The sequence below is a fragment of the Periplaneta americana genome, chromosome 17 (assembly GCF_040183065.1).
Source record: "Periplaneta americana isolate PAMFEO1 chromosome 17, P.americana_PAMFEO1_priV1, whole genome shotgun sequence".
In the NCBI taxonomy this organism is placed as follows: domain Eukaryota; kingdom Metazoa; phylum Arthropoda; class Insecta; order Blattodea; family Blattidae; genus Periplaneta; species Periplaneta americana.
This window is the reverse complement of record NC_091133.1, coordinates 77,702,776-77,725,131: the sequence shown is the minus strand read 5'-3', so window position 1 is coordinate 77,725,131 and position 22,356 is coordinate 77,702,776. Positions and strand designations below refer to the sequence as shown.

At 34.3% G+C, this 22,356-nt stretch overlaps 1 non-coding gene across 1 annotated transcript; it reads right to left on the bottom strand.

The window, feature by feature from the left end:
* Positions 1-16,846: 16,846 nt before the first annotated feature.
* On the bottom strand, positions 16,847-16,918 carry TRNAC-GCA (transfer RNA cysteine (anticodon GCA)). The gene has a single exon. It is a non-coding gene; the product is annotated as a tRNA-Cys (tRNA).
* Between the last annotated feature and the right edge of the window lie 5,438 nt (positions 16,919-22,356).

The window sequence follows — 22,356 nt, the reverse complement described above, 5'->3', positions numbered from 1 at the left end:
CAGTATGCGGAACCCGAATCACACAAGTGAAGTGGGTGAGCACTGGACACATACACACACACACACACTTTGTGCAGGCTTGGGACTGAGCAATCATATTGCAGGTTGGTGTGGTTAAAAAATTTTGTCTTTCATGAGTAAAATAGTGTCCATTTTATGAAAAAAATACCATCAAATAATGAAGTAACTTAAAAATAAATAAAAGTCAAGTTTAAAAGTAAATAAGTTCTCATTTTAACTGTAATTATGCAACATTATCCGTACACATTGATGGCGTGAGTATTACCCGTTCTTATACTTGACCAAGTACTTATCTGATAAATTCATTTTTTTTTTTTTGCGGATATGAAGCGGATGTTTGAAAGGAACATTTATGATGTTAACTTAACGTAGGTATTTATCTCAACTAAAGTCAATAGTCTGTGCATATTAAATTTATAATTATTTGTATGTATGTATGTATGTATGTATGTATGTATGTATGTATGTATGTATTCACACTGCAGTGGGTATATACCCGGTGGCAGTGGTAACTAATTACACCCAATAATGACAATAATAAACTTATTAATTAAAAATACAATTAATAATAATACTAATAATTAATACTTACAATAAATAATAATAATAATAATAATAATAATAATAATAACAATAACAACAACAACAGGGAATATACTAAATTAAATGAAACGATCACTTAAAATAACATTTGAAATAAATCTAATTTGTATCTTAAAACCAAGATCGAACTAAAACCCACGAGTATGATATGTTCATATCTGCACAAGTACCTTTCAAATTACACTCATTTCGCAGTCAACTCACTCACTGCAATGGAACTACGACACATTTCACTGATTCTATCCTGATTTCACTAACACTTCAAAAACATTTCACTGTTCAAATACTATGCACTGCCACTATAAACTATAAAGCTTCACTGACAGGAACACGTTTCACTTACACAGCACACTTCACTGACACGACATACTTCTTCACTGATACAACACACTTCACTGACACAACATAATTCTTCACTGATACCACGAGAATTGTTTTACCCCGCTGATTCAAGATTTCACTCAGTTGCAACATGTTGTGTTGAGTTGGTACTGATATACAGGAAATACAGAAACTCGGATACCGGTGTGTACTGTGTGGTTGATGAGTAGGGAGTGATACAGGCACAAGAGAAGTGCAGAATTGGCGTAGGACTAACAACCACACATAGCCATCTTTCGCAGGGTTGCCAATAGACGGTGCATGAGAATTGGTTTACCCCGTGAACATTTCACTCAGTCGTGTATACGAGTAGTCGATGCATGAGATTTGAAATTGGAAATATATTTAAGCCGGGAACGAGACGGGTTCCTGGATTAACGAAACATATTTCAGCCGGGGACGAGACGGGTTGTTTATTTACAGACAGGGACGAGTGGGGCTTCGCCGAAACACAATCCGCGGCGATCGACCTTGACTATACAGGGGAAACAGTTCCAGTTTCGGCTGTTTGTCATATACTATACCGCAGGACATTCGACTGTTGCGCATAGAGAACGATTTGAGCTTACGTTCTTTGTAGAGCGTACTGAGATATTATTCCCTTTACACTTGGTAGCTACGCAATACAATATTTACACCCAAACGACAATTGTGTGCCTTTGCCTACTGTATATAGCGGTAGGCATGGCATTCCACGCTAGGGCAACGCCATGTATTTCTGATTCGGTGAATCAGTTAAGCCTTTGAAGGTCATATGGAAGAGGTTTGCAGTACAGTAATTAAATAACTGATTAATAACAGGGGAGTAGTGGGTATAGTGAGACACAAAATATTAAGACATGTGTATGCAAGTGATAATTGAAGTATTTTTAAAATAAGTGCAATAGAAATAGACATTAAAACATGGACTATAATAACACATAAACAAAAATGTTAATAGATAAAGGACTTAATATACAATACGAGTTTGTAGAAAAAAAATACAAATGTCTCACTGTTCCCATTCAGGAGGGTACAGTGAGACACCACAGTGTCTATTAACGAACATTGATTTACATTTATTTCAAAAGAAAACAAAAAATTGCTGTCTCTTTATCTTGACATGTTCTGTAGGCTTATTTAGAATCATTTTGATATCTGACTTCGAAACTATTGAAACATCTGGAACATTTTCCATGACATTTCAAACTTTTGCGAAAAATTGAAATGAATTTTTGGTGACAACAAAGCTTATAATTATAAGAATTTAATGTATATCTTTATTATTTTTTAACATTTTCTTAAATTTTTTGAACAATTTTTTATTTATGAAACCATTAAAATGTAATGTATTCATTATTTTAAGCTACAGTTCCTAAATTGGTTACTAGTATGTTCATTTTTAATGTTAGTTACTGGTAAATGTAATATAATTACTGCTTGTTTTTGCAAATCATTGGTACATGGCGACAGTGAGACGTCTCAGTATACCCTTCAATGGCATGTCTCACTGTTCCCTTTACGCATAGTTCATTTAAAAATGACGCCATCACTTCAAAATGAAAACAAGAAAGACGAAAGTTTGCCAAACATAATGTAAAATACAATAGTTTTAGGCTACAAAACATTCATATTTATATCTCATTTGTATATCCAATATAACCTTCATTAAACACAAGCCAAAATTTTACTTATAGAGTGAAAAATTACGAATTATTTTTCATCACTTACCTTTATAACTAGAATCAAATCGAGTATGAAAATAATGTTACTTTACTCATTCAACATACAACTCCACTGTTACCAACATCTCAACATCAAAATTTACCATCTAATAAAAAATGTCTCACTGTTCTTCCTGTCTTACTGTACCCACTTCTCCCCTACTCATGCAAAGATCGAGTGTACAGCTAGTCATAGATCGAAATAAAAAGGATAATTCAAATTGCTGAATCCGTCTAAGCATGGAAGATGGCAAACATTATAGAAAAAATGTCGTTTTGATTTAACATTATGATTTTTATGGTGCGTACTTATAAATTCTATGGAATTAAATAAGACAATTAAAAATAAAAATATAATACATTTTATTATAGCTCAAAGACTAGGATGGTTTGGACATGTAAACCGAATGCAAAATGATAGACTGGTGAATAAGATCTACCAGTGGCAACCTCTAACGACAAAAGCACCAGGAAGACCAAAAAATAGATGGAGGGATGACGTACTGGAAGATATAAAATTATTAAGGATTCAGAATTGGCCCAAAATTGTCCAAGATAGATACAAATGGAAAGAGATCTTTGAGAAGGCCAAAACTTCAATGAAGTTTTAGTGCCTTAAGAAGAAGGAGACTTATAAATTAATTCTCTTTGCTCTGGTAGCTATGGCATATATTATGTACGATTTATGCTCAAGCGCCAATTGAACCCCTTTATGATGGAAAATATGACAATTCTGACAAGTATAGACCACATGTCTATGATTCACAGTAGCGGTTATGCCCATGAAGATCATATGAAAATGGTTTGAATTCGGGGATTAGATAACCGATGAAAAATACACGTGGAAAGAGCGAGGGTATAGCTAGTCAAAGATCAACTAAATCATATTCATATTACCGAAATATCTAAATATTCATTCATTCACAATGTTCTTCCCGAGGGTAGGTCTTTCACTGCAAACCCAGAATTCTCCAGTCTTTCCTAATTTCTTCCTTCCTCTTTGTCTCTGTATACGATCCATGTATCTTAATGTCGTCTATCATCTGATATCTTCTTCTGCCAAGAACTCTTCTTCCTTTCACCATTTCTACCAGTGCATCCTTTAGTAATTTCTTCTCAACCAGTGACCCAGCCAATTCCTTTTCCTCTTTCTGATCCGTTTCAGAATCATTCTTTCTTCATCCACTCTTTCCAAAACACTCTTTCTTACTCTACCTGTCCATTTCACAAGTTCCATCCTTCCCATATCCACATTTCAAATGCTTCTATTCGCTTCACTTCACTTCATCGTAATGTCCGTTTATGCCCCGTACAATGCAACACTCCACACAAAGCACTTCACTAGTCTCTACCTTAGTTCTTCCTCCACATCTAAACATGAAAGTTGCGAAATATTTTTGAATAAATATGTCTCTATATTTAAAATTCTTATAAATTATAATTGATTATGAAATAGGTTTTATGGCAGAATGATTATTCTTAGTACTCCCACAGCCTAGTATATACAGTCACGACGCTTGAGTTTATGAGGGTACTAGGAACAATAGACTGTGCAAGTACTATTTCGCATTTATTTTATTTATTTATTTAAATCCACCACCAACAGAAGCAGGTTTCCAATTACAGGTGGCTTACACAGATACATACAAAAATACGTAATAAGAAAAAAAAAAAACAAACAAAACAAACAACACAAACGAAAGAAAGAAAATACATAACGGTAATAGATGCTAGAATATAGTGTTGCAGTTAATATAGTGCCAAATGTCAATATAATGATGCAAAATTATTTTAAAACTATAGTAAAAACATTATAATACACATCTTCATAATTTAAATATCTAAGGAAATACAATTCTTTTTAATATTATATGAAATTTGTCAACTGTTAAACTGAAATCTAATTGAGAATCACAGTTTAAAGATAGAGAGTTGTAAGTATTACACATAACAAACAATGGAGAGTTCTTGAAGAAAACAGTTCTAGGAATGGGAGTAACAAAATGTAGCCTATGATGTAATTTTATTTTTTTTTACGTTGAACTGAAGGAATTTAAGAAAATCACAGTTATTCAATATGCCGTTAACAGTCTTATAGAGTAAAATTTGACTATTTATTAATCGTCGAGATTTTAAAGTTTTATAATAATAATAATAATAATAATAATAATAATAATAATAACAATAATAATAATAATAATAATAATATAATAGTGTTCCTAGTGGTTAGTAACTATCTATGGATGCATGTTTACTACGTATTGAGCTTCGTGACTGTATATACTAGACTGTGGTACTCCTGTTTCTTTTTACAATCTTCCATTGAATTTTTAATATCTCACTGTCTTTCAGTAATCTTTCTAGTCGAAAATATGCTACAGAAATAATTGTTAATAACTAGATGATTTTCTTTTAGAGTCTGTATTTTTTCTTTCTCTGCTGTCTTCATTTTACCACTATTCCAACGTCGTAATCTCATTTTCAAGTAATCCTGACTGAACTCTGTAGTTCTTTACTTTAGAATATAAATTTAGTATTAGTTTACATTTAATTTGATCAATAAATAACAATAAGTAGTCGATGCTGCGTTCGGCCGTGGATTCGAAGCTCTTTCGGATTTTTTCTCGAAATAAAAAAAAACAGTATTTAAGGAGAATTTCAGGAAATTTACTTGAATGATTTCGAACTTACCTCTCGAAAATAACTATTTCACTCTTAATAATTCCGCCGATACTAAGAGCAAATTAATTTTAACAATATCTTTAATCTGTGACAAAATACAGAAACTCCAGTGAAAGACTGTATGTTATTTTCAATAAATGTAATAACTAAAAAATTTGGGTGTGGCTGTTTCGATAATACGACTGTGGATATTACGTGAATACGTCTGGCTTGAATCGACAGATCTAGACGAAATGTTTTGTTTGGCACCGAAATCTGCACGCTAGCACCTTGGAGACGCGGGATAGGTATATTTCTGCCCTGAAATTTTCGCCGAAGTCCAAAATGGCCGTCAATCACCGCAGGTTCCCACAAGGCAACAACTCAAGGTCATGCTCTCGTCGTAGTCGTATACCCTATTGAACGAGCATACCTGTAAATGAAGATAAATATCAAAGGTCCTTCAATAAGTGTCCATTTTTTAAACCTAATGCATAATACAAAAGATTACATTAGGCTACACATATAAAACACATATGCGACTAGCGCTTTCGCTATTAAGATAGCATCTTCAGGTGTGGTTTGCATATTATTAAGCTTTTCACATAAAGACATAGATGGAAAAGTAACATAATGAAATGTAATAAAGTATACGACGTGAGGAAATTGCAATAATAAAATAACAGTGCAAAAAAGACAAAGTAAAAAAGACTTGAAAAACAAGGGAATGGTTGTAATAATTTAAACCTCTATAAGGTCTGGAAATTAATATAGTAAATAGTAAATATAGTAAATGCAAATAATTTTTTTAATTTTTTACTCTTTTTAACTGTCTTTGTTACATTTTATAAACTGGCACATATATTTTGCAGACTTTTATCTCAAGGCATACTTTCTAGACCTTATAGAGGTTTGAATTATTACAACCATTCGGTTGAGAAGCTCTTATCATCCAGTCTGCTGTCCAAAAATCTGAAAGTTAGAATTTATAAAACAGTTATATTACCGGTTGTTCTGTATGGTTGTGAAACTTGGACTCTCACTCTGAGAGAGGAACATAGGTTAAGGGTGATTGAGAATAAGGTGCTTAGGAAAATATTTGGGGCTAAGCGGGATGAAGTTACAGGAGAATGGAGAAAGTTACACAACGCAGAACTGCACGCATTGTATTCTTCACCTGACATAATTAGGAACATTAAATCCAGACGTTTGAGATGGGCAGGGCATGTAGCACGTACGGGCGAATCCAGAAATGCATATAGAGTGTTAGTTGGGAGACCGGAGGGAAAAAGACCTTTAGGGAGGCCGAGACGTAGATGGGAGGATAATATTAAAATGGATTTGAGGAAGGTGGGGTATGATGATAGAGACTGGATTAATCTTGCACAGGATAGGGATCGCTGGCGGGCTTATGTGAGGGCGGCAATGAACCTTCGGGTTCCTTAAAAGCCATTTGTAAGTATAGAGGTTTGAATTATTATAACCCTTCGCTTGTTTTTCAAGTCTTTTTTACTTTGTCTTTTTTGCACTGTTATTTTAATATTGTAATTTCCTCACTTCGTGTACTTTATTACATTTCATTATGTTACATTTCCATCTATGTCTTTATGTGAAAAGCTTAATAATATGCAAACCAGACCTGAAGATGCTATCTTAATAGCGAAAGCGCTAGTCGCATATGTGTTTTATGTGTGTAACCTAATGTAATCTTTTGTATTATGCATTAGGTTTAAAAAATGGACACTTATTGAAGGACCTTTGATAATTATCTTCATTTACTTGGTAAGTTGTCGGACCAACATGCCTTTCAAAAAAAAAAAAAATTGAGCATACCTGTGTTATTTATCACGAATTTTACAGTGTCAGAATGCATCACCCTGCAAATGTTATATCGCCATTTCCGTCCTCGTATCTCAAGTGTCGATCTGATTCACGTTAAAAATTCAAAGTTGTGTAAAATTTTGAATAAGTTCATATGTATAATTAATGTTTAAACTCTTTGAGGAAATGGTGGTGGAGAGATTTTTTTGAGCTTCTAAACAAAAATATCTGCTGGTTCATTCTTCTTCTAAGATAGTCTTTCTGAATAAACTTTCATGAAGCTCTTATCTACAGAGAGAAGGCCTACAAGCCACTACATCTGCTGAGCTCTCCAGATTTCCTAAATTAATAACTGCCCGTAGGGTTGGCTGTCGTGTAGGGAATTTCCTTTGCAAAAATAATGGACTCACACACGCTCATACACTCATTCCCTCTGGCTGTGTGGCTGCTAGGCAACTAGTGTGTTGAAACAACTGACTACTCACGAAAGCAGACGTGCCTCGAGGCCCTCTTCAGTCGCTTTAATATCCTTGAGGATATGTGTGTTGTTTTATCTATACATTATGCTCTAAAATTTTAACATATCCGTCAGTTTTTACTGTATGTGAATAAGTAATTTATGAGCGATGTCTGATTTATGCCATTCCTACATTCCTTTTAAAATTTTTATCTTTTTCTACATCGACATTTTAAAAGTTTGTGTATTTACGAAAATATCTTATAGTACAGTAATCATAATACTCATAAAAGTTTACCCACAGTAGTGTTTGGGATACTTCTCCAAAATTAAGTAAAATAAATAACACCATCATAATCATCATATCAAGGAAGTTTCAATAGAAAAAGGAGTATCTTCTGCGGATCTCTGGAAAAATAAGTGAGGAAGAGACTAGTGAAAGCTTTGTGTGGAGTGTGGCATTGTATGGGACAAAAACATGGACATTACGACGAAGTGAAGAGAAACGATTAAAAGGATTCAAAGTGTGGCTATGGAGAAGAATGGAGCGTATGAAATGGAGAGACAGAATAAGAAACGAATTTGTGTTGGAAAGAGTGGGTGAAGAGAGATTGATGCTGAAACTGATCAGGAAGAGAAAAAGGATTTGGTTGGGTCATGGCTGAGAGGAAACTGTCTACTGAAGGATGTATTGAAAGGAATGGTGAATGAGGCCAGAGTTTGGGGCAGAAGATGATATCAGATAATATACAATATTAAGATATTATTGATCATATGAGGCGACAAAGAGGAAGGCAGATAAATATCAATTTCACTGGTTATTTTCCTTTGATTAGGGTTGCCAGGTACGTTTTAGGAAAAAAAGGAAGATTTTCACAAAAAATAAGAAACATGTATGCGCACTTTCCAGGGATTTAGTAGCATTTAATTAATTGTTCATTGATTAAGGTGTAAAATCATTATCATTCTTAACTCTATTTTAGATATTTAACATTATGAAATAGGTATACTTAAAGAACCTGTTAGATCTTCATGTATAGATCTGCTTTGCAGTATAAATGTAATAAAAACATCAAGCATTTCTGGCATCATTTATATTTGAAAAGATAATTTGGCAGTCTAAAATGATGTCGTATTCATTATATTTTTCAAGATAAATTTTCTGCATTACTGATAGAAGTTGAGAAATACTTCAGTCTAGCCTTTGTTACGTCTTAGTACATTTATTTCTTACAACTTAAAATTTAATTAAAGATAAAACTCTTTTGACATAAGTATTAGAACATGATAAACTGAAGAAAGAGCCAATTAACATTGCGATATTTGGAACTTCTGTTACATTTATTTCAGATAAGAAGCTAACTTACTTTTCAATAACACTGACTTCCTTTTCCATATAACTGTATAGTTGTTCTTTTGATTCACAAAACTCTCCATAAGGTTCATAAAAGTTAACAAAAGTCTGCGTCCACACCTGTGGAGTATAACGGTTAGCGCATCTGACCGCGAAACCAGGTGGCTCGGGGCAAGTTATCTGATTGAGGTTTTTCTGGGGTTTTCCCTCAACCCAGTATGAGCAAATGTTGGGTAACTATTGATGCTAGACTCCGGACTCATTTCACCGGCATTATCACCTTCATTCCAGTCAACGCTAAATAGTCTGAGCTGTTGATACAGCGTCGTAAAATAATCCACTAAAAAAGCCTGTAAATAAAAAATGCCTTCAGCAATTTCAGAGTCACAATGTTGTATTTTATCTCTGCATGTAGGCCTATTAGGCTCCATGTTTCGTGGAAAAAAAATTGATAACTCTCAAAATACGGAAGATATATTTTTAAAATATATAAAACGGAAGATTACGGGATAAATCTACAATCTGGAAACTCTACTTTTGATGTAAAGCTATGAAAGATGAGTGTATGTTAATAGTGTAACCTATTGAGAATTAGCTGAACTATTTCAAAATTTGTCCGTCTAGAGAATGGAAGCGAAATAACCCCGTAGATTTTCAGAGCGAATAGCTCATTTTGTATGTAACAAAGAAGGGTATGATACCATATTGGTGGAATCTCCATAGCTTTCTCGGAAAAATATGTTTTTCCCTCATTTTTAATACCCTCTTAGTCGGTAACTATTGCAAAGAGGATCGTGGTTTTCGTCCACATCGATAGAAAATCTAATAAACATTCATTCGTCTGGCGTATTTCAATAACGTGGATGGTTTTCGTTTAAATTAAATTTAAAAATCACTAATTTTAAGCCAATGACCGATGCCACCAGCTTGCAACATTGTAGCTACAAAGGGAGATGGTAGGTATTTCACTAAGGCAGACAGATCTGAGTTCGTTGACCTCTTACGTCTGTATTAGGAGGAGAAAGAGGAGGCGATATTGCCAGATTGCTGAAACTTCAAACTCAATTTTGTAACTTTTAACCGTGCATTTAATCACAAAACGTAATATAGATTTTCTATTAATTTAAGTGTATCCTATCGTCTCCTACAATCTGCAGGATTATTTCACTTCCACCCTATATAATCTTAGGTTTTGACATCCCGTTATTAGTATGGTTGCTTACATGATCAGAAAATTCTTGGTCGGGTTGTTTTGAACGCCAGTGTAAACTGGAACACATACATAAGAATTAGAATCAAAACTGAAGTCCATATGTTGGCAAAATTCTCAGAGCAGTAATATTTAAGACAATCATATAAACCAACAGAAAAATCACTGAAACACACCATGAAGAGTTAAAAAAAATGTTGCAAACCGTAACATTTTGTCAGGATAATGATTGATGATTATGATAGTGGTGGTGATGATGATGATGATGATGATGATGATGATGATGATGATGTACAAAATGAAAGATGTCAGAACTTCAAGTGACCCACTTTGTGTAACAATTTTGTGTGTTTTAAATGAATCATTCTGAACATCACGCCTGTGTATGTTGGTTTTTTTTTATTTATGCCGCTTACACTCGTTGTCCATATGCGTTGCAAAAAAGTTTTCAATTTTAAATGAGATGCAACTCTGATGAATAACTGCAAATAAAAAAGGAACTTGACGTTTTGTAACAGTCATATTTAACTAAACGTGAAGCTTATGGTCATACTTTGAAATGTTGATGAAAACAGGAAGTTGTACGAACAAACAGTGGAATTGTGGCTTGGTAAACGAAACCGGAGTGCTCTCCTACAGTAGACATAAAAGAGACCCCCAAGCTTTTACGATTTTTAAACTAAATTGTTACATTTTATTCCTCTTCATAAAATTTTGTATTTTTTTTCTATGTAACAGTCATTATTAGATTATAAAAAAACTACCAACGCGCTTCTGTCAGTGTTTCTCTCGTCTTAAAGTGTTCTTATTCCGTACTAAAAATATAACATATGCAATTTATCAGTGGGGAAAACATAAAATTCTAAATGTCTGTTGTTCATAACCTCATTTATGAGTAAACATACCATCTGCATATATACTACTACTGCTGCTTATATTTCATAATATTTTCTTCATTTTTTTTTCTGTGGTCAAATTTTACTATCTGATTTTTAGGACTAGTGATAGTGTTAAAATTAGCAGATATTTCTTTAATGTCAGACAACGTGAGAACACAAATACCGCATGGCGCAAATCAAGTGAAAATGGGGAATACTTTAATTTCACCAAACAGAGTTAAATATGGTATTGATATATGTTTGGAAATGAATGAGCCTACAGTGTGAGCAAATTTTTGCAATAGAATATGTCACGGTAGCTAAGTACTATAACACTAGGCTTACAAGCCAGGTGGTCCAGGTTGAAACCCCAATCGCTGGGCAAGCCCATGGTCAAAACAACACGGAGTTTTCATCCGGTATTTCAGTTCTCCTGTAGCATTACATAAATTATCCAATATCACCATTCATCACGATTGTGATGTGAATTCACTGCCTTTAGTGAACTCTGGGTAGTCTTTGGCGAACTACGTGATCTGCGCTTCTTGTCACTAGCGACATCTATGAACACGCTCGTATAGTTGGCCGAATAACGGAAAATTAAGGGTCCCGTCATTGAGCAAGAACAAAATTGCGGTTATATGCGGTAAAGCTTGAAAATTGTCTTAAAAACTAATAGGTATACAATTTGAAAATATTATTGTGGCAAGAAAAATTAGAGGAATAGAGATTAAAAGTTCTTCCATTGCTTTATCGACTGTATAGGTGCTGTATCGATCGGTCAGCGATATACAGAGTGGAAGTGAAATAACCATGCATATTGAATTGGACGATAGGGTACACGTAAATGGATAGAAAACCTCTTACGTTTTGTGATTAAATGCAGTCTTAATTAGGAAATTAAGTTTGAAGATTCAGCAGTCCGGCAATATCGCCGCTAACACACTTCACTCTTGATACAGATGTAAGAGGTCAATGAAATCGATGTGTCTCGGTAGGAGAGATGCTCTCTGCCAAGACGTTGCCACTTGCATTGTACAATGGTTTGAATTTAGAGGTTTTTAAAATTAAATTTACACGAAAACCGTGCACGCTATTGAAATATACCAAAGGGATAAATTATTCTTTATTCGAATTCATATCGATGTGTACAAAAATCATGATCCTACTCACGATAGTTTCCAAATAAGAGATTATTAAATATTTGGGGGACAAAAAATAAAGCGTCTGTGCGACAAAAACCTTTTTCTAAGACTATTACTATTCCTTTACACAATTTAAACGTTAGTTTTCTTGTCCCACTGCCTTTGTATCTTCTCTGACCGACAATATGTTCAATATTATTGTTTTTTACCAGTATACTGCCTTTATTAATCATCATATTGTTACGCACGAACAGATAATATCAGACTGACCGGGTTGCCTGGAGGTTGAAGTCTTATGTTCAATGAGTGTTATTGAGTTGACTGTACGTATCTTATGCAAGGCGTAGCAGTAAATAAACGTAATGGTAAACGTTGCGGGCTAGAATAGGGGTTAATTAATATTCGTACTTTAATTATTACTCTCTCTGTCTCTTGTATATACTCTTAAAGATAGAACTGAGTAAACATTGTGTTGTTATGAGTAGATCGGCTTGGCGTTATTACTAATTATAGCAGTAAATTAGTAATGCGAAACCGTAATAAAAGTGAAGAAACAACAAACTGAAGAAATAACAATAACATTAATGGTATTATGCAGCTTTTCCAGTTAAGCCCATCTGTGTCCAGTCTTGTAATGAACAAAATATTAGGAACTGCCACAACATTTGAGATAGAATGTAGAATACACCAAATTTCACAGAAGAATGCAAATGATGCGGTTATCCATCACAAAAAGATTACGGCTTAGTACATATATTACTGCATCGCTTAAACACAGCTGACAGAAATATAATATGGAAATTAGTGACAATACAACAAATGTAAGACGGTTTCCAAAGGACAAATAAGATGCAAATTAGCATCGGTGGAAAAAAATGATGAAAGAGGTATAAGAATTTATTTGCTAATTCATATAACAAACAGCAGTAGGAATTTATACAATGAAGTATAGAAGCTAGCCGACAGGGCAGCACAAATATCAGAATGTATGAAATATATAATTTGGCCCAACAAATAAATGCCAGTAACAATTTAAAAAACAGCAGTTGGAGCAATTTTGGCAGACGCAGAAGAACCGAAGTTGATAAAGTGAGAAATGCCAAAAACTAAGCAATTGTGAAATGAAAATTCTGGGAACTCTTCTTTGAAAACATTGTGTGACAGAATACTCAATACATAAATTAGAGTAAATAGTAAAATTCAAGATAGAACTAAATTTATTAAAAATAGAAAAAATTATTGGAACGAACATACAGATCGAATGATGAGAAGGGCTAGAGGGGGCACAATATTGGATGGGAAGAGAAGAAGGGCTTCTACAGGGACATCATTTTATTTTTATTATCATTTTTAATATTAACCTGTCTATACCTTTAGAGAACCGGAAACACCGATTGCTCCCCCCTCCAAGACTGGAGTTCGATGATACTGGCGTAAAACATAAATCACTCTACTAGGTATAGGAAGGAAGAAAAGTAGTTCATCCATTTACGTAAACTAGGAAATATCGCGATTTTGAGTTTGATAATTTTCATTAGGTTTTTCTTTAATCAAAGTACAGTACTGTATTAAGAATAAGTGTTTTTACTCACGAAGTGAGTTATCCATGCGAACGTATTCATTATGCAGTGTATATTATACTGTCTACAGCACATTAGCGTACAATATAGAGAAAGAAGTTAAATTGAAAAATAATCATAATATGAATATTTAAACACAATTTTGAAAATGGTGGCCGTTCATTTTATTACAGGCTTCAGTTCTTTTGTGCATATTATCGCACTATAGACTATTGCATCTAATTCCAATTACCAGTTTCGTCCTCGTACTAGTAACTCATGTTGCAACAATTCTGTACCTGCTCTACGTACTGTAAATTCAATCTTCACTTCTGCCCGACCCGAAAATATAAAATTACTCAGACATGCTATCTACTGTCCGTCCAAGTGGTTATGCCGCAGGATTGTAGAAAGGGAGGAAATCACGTGACAGTTAATTACTTATCGAGGCCCTTTTATTTAAGTTAAATTAAACAGCTGTATAATATTACGTAAACGTTCAATTCCTAAGAGAAATTAATGTTTTCAGAAAAGAGCTAAGACAGCCCAGCTATTACAGAGGGGCGAGCAGAAGCAGGTGGGGGAAATCGGGATGCGACGTAGGCAAACGGACAGTACCTGTGCGAAAATGTGATTCAATATTGAAAGCTCTTTCGTCACTGGAAAACGCGAACATATTTCTGAAACGTACTGTACTCAGTAACTCAGTACTGCTTACTGTCTGCGGTCTTGGTTCTGTGTGGAGTTTGAACTTCCTTAGTAGAAGGGGTGGGAGTGAAGTACATTCAAAAACTCAGGTACAATAAAAATTGAAGTAAAAATAAAATGATGTCCCTGTACAAATGGGCGAAGAATGGATGGAAATCGTAATGAGGATGAATTTCTTCATCAGAAGAATAAGAAGTGTACTAATATTTAAATTAAACTAGAGTGGAGATGCTACCTAATATATCCCTTTAGTCCACGCCTGTGGAGTTACGGCTAGCGCGTCTGGCCGCGAAACTACGTGGTCCGGGTTCGATTCCCGGTTGGGGCAAGTTACCTGGTTGAGGTTTTTCCGGGGTTTTCCCTCAACCCAATATGAGTAAATGCTGGGTAACTTTCGGTGTTGGACCCCGGACTCATTTCACCAGCATTATCACCTTCATCTCATTCAGACGCTAAATAACCTAGAAGTAGATAAAGCGTCGTAAAATAACCTTATATCAGCAGACAGTAAGAAAAAACATTGGAAAACAAAATCCCGCAAGATAGACAACATAATCCTTTGAAGTAGTAAGTCAGATACTGTCCACCGTTATGGTGTAACGGTTAGCCTTCTTGACCGTGAACCGAGCAAGCCCGCTTTCAAATCCTGGTCGGAACAAGTTACATGGTTGGATTTTATCTCAACTATTCGAAGCGAAATATCTGTGTAACTTTCGGTATTGGACCTAGAACTCATTTCGCCTTCATTAGTATCACTTCCACTAATAACTTCAATAGTTTACAGATCGAACAGGAGGACATGATGGACATGGTTCCAGAATGTGCCTATAGGCGGCATCTGTCTGCGGGAGCTGCACATATCCAGCGGAGCCGCTTGGGCTTTAATAAGCGGACTGCGGGTGACCAGGGGAATGTAGCTCCCTTGGATAGATGGCGCCTTGGTGAGTCGTGGAATCGATGAAGACATGTTCTTCTGGTTGAGGATGCAGCAGATTGAGGCACATGAATTGCGAACAGATGCCATCGATCTGAGGAGGCCGCAGAATAACATCACAGGCAGGCGGAGGATCAGGTCTCCAGTCAGAACTGGATATTGTGGCTGAATCGATACAATGCCACCAAGCAGTGAATCATGCGCTTGAAAAAAACGATCTTAAGGACTTCAATAATCATTCCAAAATAAGGAGGTTGCACAATAAGCTTCAGGCTGCCTTACTTGTCTGTGGACCCTCCTCCGAAAGAAAAGAAAAGTCACATCCAGTTGATGGAACGTGATAACAGCAGCCACTGAAATATTTTGAAGTTGAACTCCATTATTTGAATAAGGTCGCCTTTGCCTACATCCTTGCATAAAGGATAATGAGGAAAAATATTGTTATATATATATATATATATATATATATATATATATATATATATATATATTTGGACTCGAAATTATTTTAAACTTTTAAGGTGAAATGTTTCATTCTAAAAAAATAACGATTTAACACTTTGCTAACCATGTAAATCATTAGGAACAAATATCTTGCGCAAACCCTGAATTGATTATGGCCCATGCTTTCTGCGGTATAACAATGAACAGTAACATTTTAGTTTTCCTTTGATAGACATGTGTCATCAGTTGTACTGTGTGCATTATACATCGACTGAGGAAATAATGAATATGGAGCACTTCACAGAGTACGCAAATGTATGGTAATGTATACAGCGGTATTTTTAACATTTTAATATCTGCTTATCATTGTGCAACTCCGAATTACTTTATAGTAGGGATAGTCGTTGCTAACTGCTAAATTTTCCTTCGTACTCTTTATGAATAATTAATGAACAAATTTAACGTAAATCTAACCTAGATAACTTTTAATAAACCGTTATCAATATTGTATAATTAAACAATTTCTGTGGTTCTGCGACCCATTAATATATTCATTACTAAAAAATTATAGCGTTAGTTCTTATATTTCATTAGGGATACTATTGTTTGTTATTTAGTCAACTCTCCGAAGACAGGTCTGAACCTCACAAGTGATACCAACAAGGTACCACTTATGAGGCAACTGGGCCAGGAGATAATGGGGTAGGGTGGCCAGTTACTTTCCCCCTCCATTATATACATCGCCGACTATAGGTATCTTACAGACAAAACTCAGCTCGGACTCCTCGCGACGCGAATGCTATACCCCTCTTACTCCCCTGCAGTAGGCTTGAGAGCATGCTGGAAACGGGAGCATACGTCATCTGCGCGTGACAGTCACGCCCGCTCGTTTCTGAGCACCGAGTTTTCCTTGATGGATGCCTATAGCTACATACGATGTAAGAGTGATGGAACGGAGAAAAATTCTCTCCGGCGCCGGGATTTGAACCCGGGTTTTCAGCTCTGCGTGCTGATGCTTTATCCACTAAGCCACACCGGATACCACCCCGGCGTCGGACAGAATCGTCTCAGATTAAGCTTCAACTCTTGGGTTCCCTCTAGTGGCCGCCCTCTGCACTACGTCATAGATGTCTACGAACGTAGGACCGAAGTCCATACATGTGCTGAGGTGCACTCGTTATGAGTGACTAGTTGGCCGGGATCCGACGGAATATACATTATACTTCGGTACATTAAAATAATATCTATAGCTACATATTATACTAGTCAGATTTCAGATGCATACAAACTATTGTTCTTCCTCTGACACATTCCGTCAAGTGAGATGTACTGCCTCATAATAGATTTACATATCAACGAGAACTCAGTCAGAGGAAAGGCATAATATTATGTGTTGTTATTAAGTTCAATATTATGTATTCACTTTTAGTACTGATTCTGCTAATTTCTTGTTACATATTTTATGTTAACTTAAAAAATTATTTTCAATGACTTCGTTTAAAAATGGCAGGTATTCATAGAATCGTTATTACGTGACACGTGTATTATGTTCGTGATTGTTAATGTGTGCATGGTTGGCATTGTAAGGGTGTTTGGGATTTGAAATAAAATTTGCTATTTCTTGTCATTCCTCTCTTCATATTAGGTCTACTGTATTTAAGTTTAAAAAGGTGGAGCTTTTAACTGGTTCCTCATTCTCAGAGACCTAGTCTCGAGACAACAAACAGTACAATTGATAGTCCAAACGATTCATACATCACATGAATGAATTGTTTGAAATTGTAATGAATAATCATATATAATTACACAGAATTGCGTTCATTTGGAAAATAATACCACAGACATCTAAGTGGTTTAGAATTAGGCTATGTTAAATTGATTATTTGTATTTTCATAATTCCTTCATATATTAATGCTTCTAATTCGTGTAATAATAAAAAAAATGATTAAATAAATATTAAGTTGAATATTCCACTAAGCTTTTACATTTACTGTCGCGTACACATTCTGAGCCTGAGCGGGATAGCACGGATCTTATCGCTTGCGTAATTAGGACGCTAAGATGACGTCACCGTATTAACAGAAATTGTGGACAGATTTCCGGAATGTGAAGTGCATAAATATTTCACGTCAAAAAGTTTACGAAGTAATGGAAAACAAATTTCTTAATCTTGCTAATGATACCAAAAATCATGAGTTTCATTGTGTTAATTTGGGTTTCAGATTGTTTGTTATTATTATTATTATTATTATTATTATTATTATTAATATTATTATTATTATTATTATTATTATTCTGTCATAATTTTTATATTTTAGTTGATAGAGGCAGCATAAAGTGTATCAGAGAAGTATGTAGCAGTCTTAAGATTGAGTAGATAAAGTGAAGAATATTTCCAAAGCTTTATGCGTTCTTAGACTTTTCAGTTTGATAATGTGTCCCAGCTGATTAAATGTTTTGTTGAGGGATATTATAATGTGCCTTTTGGTTTTGTTTTCTGTTAGTGCTCAGGCCCTATCCTAATAACATATTCGCACAATTTTAATAATTCCTCGGATTTATGGAGTTCATTTCAACTCTCTACTCTGTGAAAAACTGCCTACGTAAATAGTAAAATTGCTTACAACTTCATAGCTTGAAGTGTGAAAGAATTAGCAAATTTAGTACTGGCGTTGTAATTGTTACATTTACTATTATGGTGTTATACTACAATTATTGTCGGCCAAGATATGTATGCGTATGTAACAATCGCGAAATTTCAACATTTTTGTGGGAGCTACAGCCCTGAATTAAAACTCGGGCAAGAGTATGGAAGTTTGCCCATTTTTAGTGCAATATGATACAGTGTGTTCATTAGAGACTGGTGTCTTCGTGAGTTTTCGTCACAAGAATCTTGTCCAGTGTGCAATAGGCTATAGAATCGAAAATAATGCTAATATTATGGATTAATGAAAGAAGTCCGATATTAGGCTATAATATAAAGCTCCTCACGTACCGAAAGTCACTTTTTTCTATTTTAGACGAAGATTTCAAGCTTCCAAATGTCAACAGCCAATGAAAGAATTCCTGAATAATACACCATTGGTTTTTCTCTCATTCAGGAACATTTAAGTAAGAATGAGGTAAGGAAGTGTTAAAACAGGTGAATATAGAAAGATAGGAGGAGAGAGAGAGAAATAAATGGAAAAGTAGAAGTAAGAAGAAGTACAAAGGAAGGAAGTAAATGTTATCAACAGAAAAAAGAACTTAGAAAAAAATTAAAAATTAAATGTAGGGTGAAAATAAAAAGAAGTGGGTACGTAATAAAAAGCAGAAGGAAAATTAAGAACAAGTAAAGAAAAACGCATATAATATAAATTAAGGAAGACATTTTAAAAGACGAAGAAAGTGAACAAATATTTAAAAAAAATTAAAGAAAGAGAAGAAGATATGTTGAAAGAAAAAATGATGGAAAATACAACGGAAATGAAGAAGAAGGAAATGTAGAACGTAGGTAAAGTAACAAGTGAAGAAAAATAAGAAGAAAATAGGAACGTATAAAATGGAATAAAAAATAAGAATAATGAGAAGATGATGAGTTAAATAATACTGTAGAAAAAGAGCGAGAGAAATGAAAGAAAACAATTAAGTGGCAAAAAAGAAATGCAGTAGAACCTGGGATCTACGTAACCGAAAGAGAACGATTTAAATTACACACAACTCAGAATATGTATTTAATTCAGTTTTGAATATAAGATATACAATTTTCGAGTAACTAGGAATGAGTTTAACAGAACATATAGAGCTGGGAGGACGTACGTACTATAAATATCTTTATGCTCGACCATGCCGAAATGTAGTAATTATACACCTGGCAGCAGACCTTTAATGTATGTCATTAAGGTACACCTAATCATTAAAGGTCAGGTCTTTCAGCCAATGACGACTTAGGTTACAACTGTTCAGCTAATGACAGGTCAGCTTTCTACCGTTATAAAACCGCAAATATCGATTATTCTCGGATATGCAATCGAAAGAGAATTAGCGAAAAGTCACGGAGGCTGGAAATCCAATACTGTCGCAGAAGGTTATGTTCTGTTACTATAATAATTAGCGTTAATTGTAAATAATATTCAAATGAATTCAATTTGTCATCTCGTTTTTCAATGTCTAATTTAATTTTAATGTTATCTCTGTAGGTTCTTATGGCCTAGCAAGGTCAATGTGAACATCTGTTCCTCGGAAAAAATCAATACTTTCGCGTTTGCGCACATCTCACAACATACGGGACATTGGCCAAGGTCAGATACAAAGAAAATTAATAATATAAAGTTAGAAATATGGTCGAGCATAAAAAGTCGTATGAAACTCGCCTATAATGGCAATTAAGACGCTCGTATGAAAATTATGAAACGAGCTTGCGCTCGTTTCATAAATATCCATACTCGCTTCTTAATTACCTTCATTATAGGCTCGTTGCATAAAGTACTATTTGAAATTGTCCAAATATGTTTCAACCAGTAGAAAGTGACTAGAATATCGATGTTTGATATAAATACAATGCATATAGGCCTATTTACTATATTTTTTTTTTCAATTATGAACTCGGAATTTAAGATAACTTAATTATTAATTTACAGATAACCTCTTCTAGAGCTCACGACATATGGAAAAGTAAAGAAGGTAGAGGAGGAAGTAAAATACTAAGAAAAGGAAAACGAAAAATGAAATAACGCAAAAATGAATGGAGTTTAAATAGAACAAGAAATAATATTAAAAATAAGAAATGAATTAAATGATAGAACGGAGAGCGAGGAAAGGATTAAGAAACCTTTATACAGAAAGAAGAAAATAATGTGAAATAGGAGGAAAATAAAAGTGATTTTGAAAAGAAACAACAGGGAAACATCGATTAAATGAGAGTAAAGAAGCGAGAAAAATTATAGAAAATTAGATGTTTGAAAAAGAAAGAAATATAAGAAGATTGATAGGAAGAATAAATACTATGGAAGACAAAGAGTAATATATCAGAATGGGAGGGAGTAAGAGAGGGAGAACAGCACTGTAAAAATAAAGTATTTTCAAACGAAAGAAATAATACAAAATAAACACCAAAGAGAAAGACAAAGAAATGAAAGCAGAGCTGGGGAATACACGTGAAAGTAGGAAGAAGAATGAGTTAAAGGAATAGGTAAATGAGAAAGCATTAATGAAAGAGCAATAAAAATTACAAGGTATAGTGGTGAAAAGAAAAAAAAAATAAACATTGAAGTTCAAGTATAAAATAAAAGCTTTAATGAAGAAATACATTACTGTTAATGTAGAATAGTAAGTCTTTCAGTTTCTATAAGCTTTCTACCTTCACTCTGTAATTAAAGCTTTGAACTATGGTTCTAATAAAAAAGATCTACTTTATTTGTTGGTGGAAGGCCCAAGAAAACGAACTTGGCATGCTAGCCACAACCCTTTTCTTTGTATCGATTTGCGGAGATAGGTGTAAAATATGTCCTATACAACGTTTGTGAAAAATATTGCTTGTGTGCTCTACCTGATTATTATTTGTAATTTCGAGAGGCATGTTTTCTGGCACAGGGGCTCTACCTCAACGATTAAAGGAGTGTTTCTTGATACACTCCTGATTTATTGCTGCTGGTAGGAAAATATATAATCCATTCTGTTTTGACAAATGTGCCCTACTTTCGAACTACTTTAAAAAGTGAAGCTCTTAGATATACGAGGAAGAAGGAAGACATATTACAGCGTTTTGTCTTTCACACTATAATTTAGTAAAATAAATCCATTTTCCAATGTTAAAAAAATTAAAATGTTTGTATTTGAAACAGGACTGAATATAGTTTAGAGACACCAGGGTAGCTCAGTCGGCTAAGGCGCTACCTGTCGATCTGGAGTTCCTCTCGGGTGCGGGTTCAATCACCTCTTGGGCTGATTACCTGGTTGGGTTTCTTACAGAGGCTTTCACCAAACTTAAGGCGAATGTGAGGTAAGTTTTGGCGACTCCTCGGCCTCGTCTCGCCAAATACTATCTCGCTATCACCAATTCCATCGACGCTAAATAACTTAGTAGTTAATACAGCGTCGTTAAATAACCAAGTAATTATATATATATATATATATACATATATATATATATGGTTTTGATATGTAATCATTACAATCATTCTGACTATTGTCACTATTATAATTATTCATTATTATCGTTATTATTACCATTATTATTATTAGTATTATTATTATTATTGTCATAATTAATGACACTATTATGTATGTGTGTTTATTCACACTGCAAATGGGTATATACCCGGTGGCAGTGGTAACCAATTACACTCAATAATGACGAATAATAATAAACACAACTAATAAAAAACAATAAATAATAATAATAATAATAATAATAATAATAATAATAACAAGGAGCATCCTAAATTAAATGGAGCATGATCACTTAAAATAACATTTAAAGTAAATCTAATTTGTAT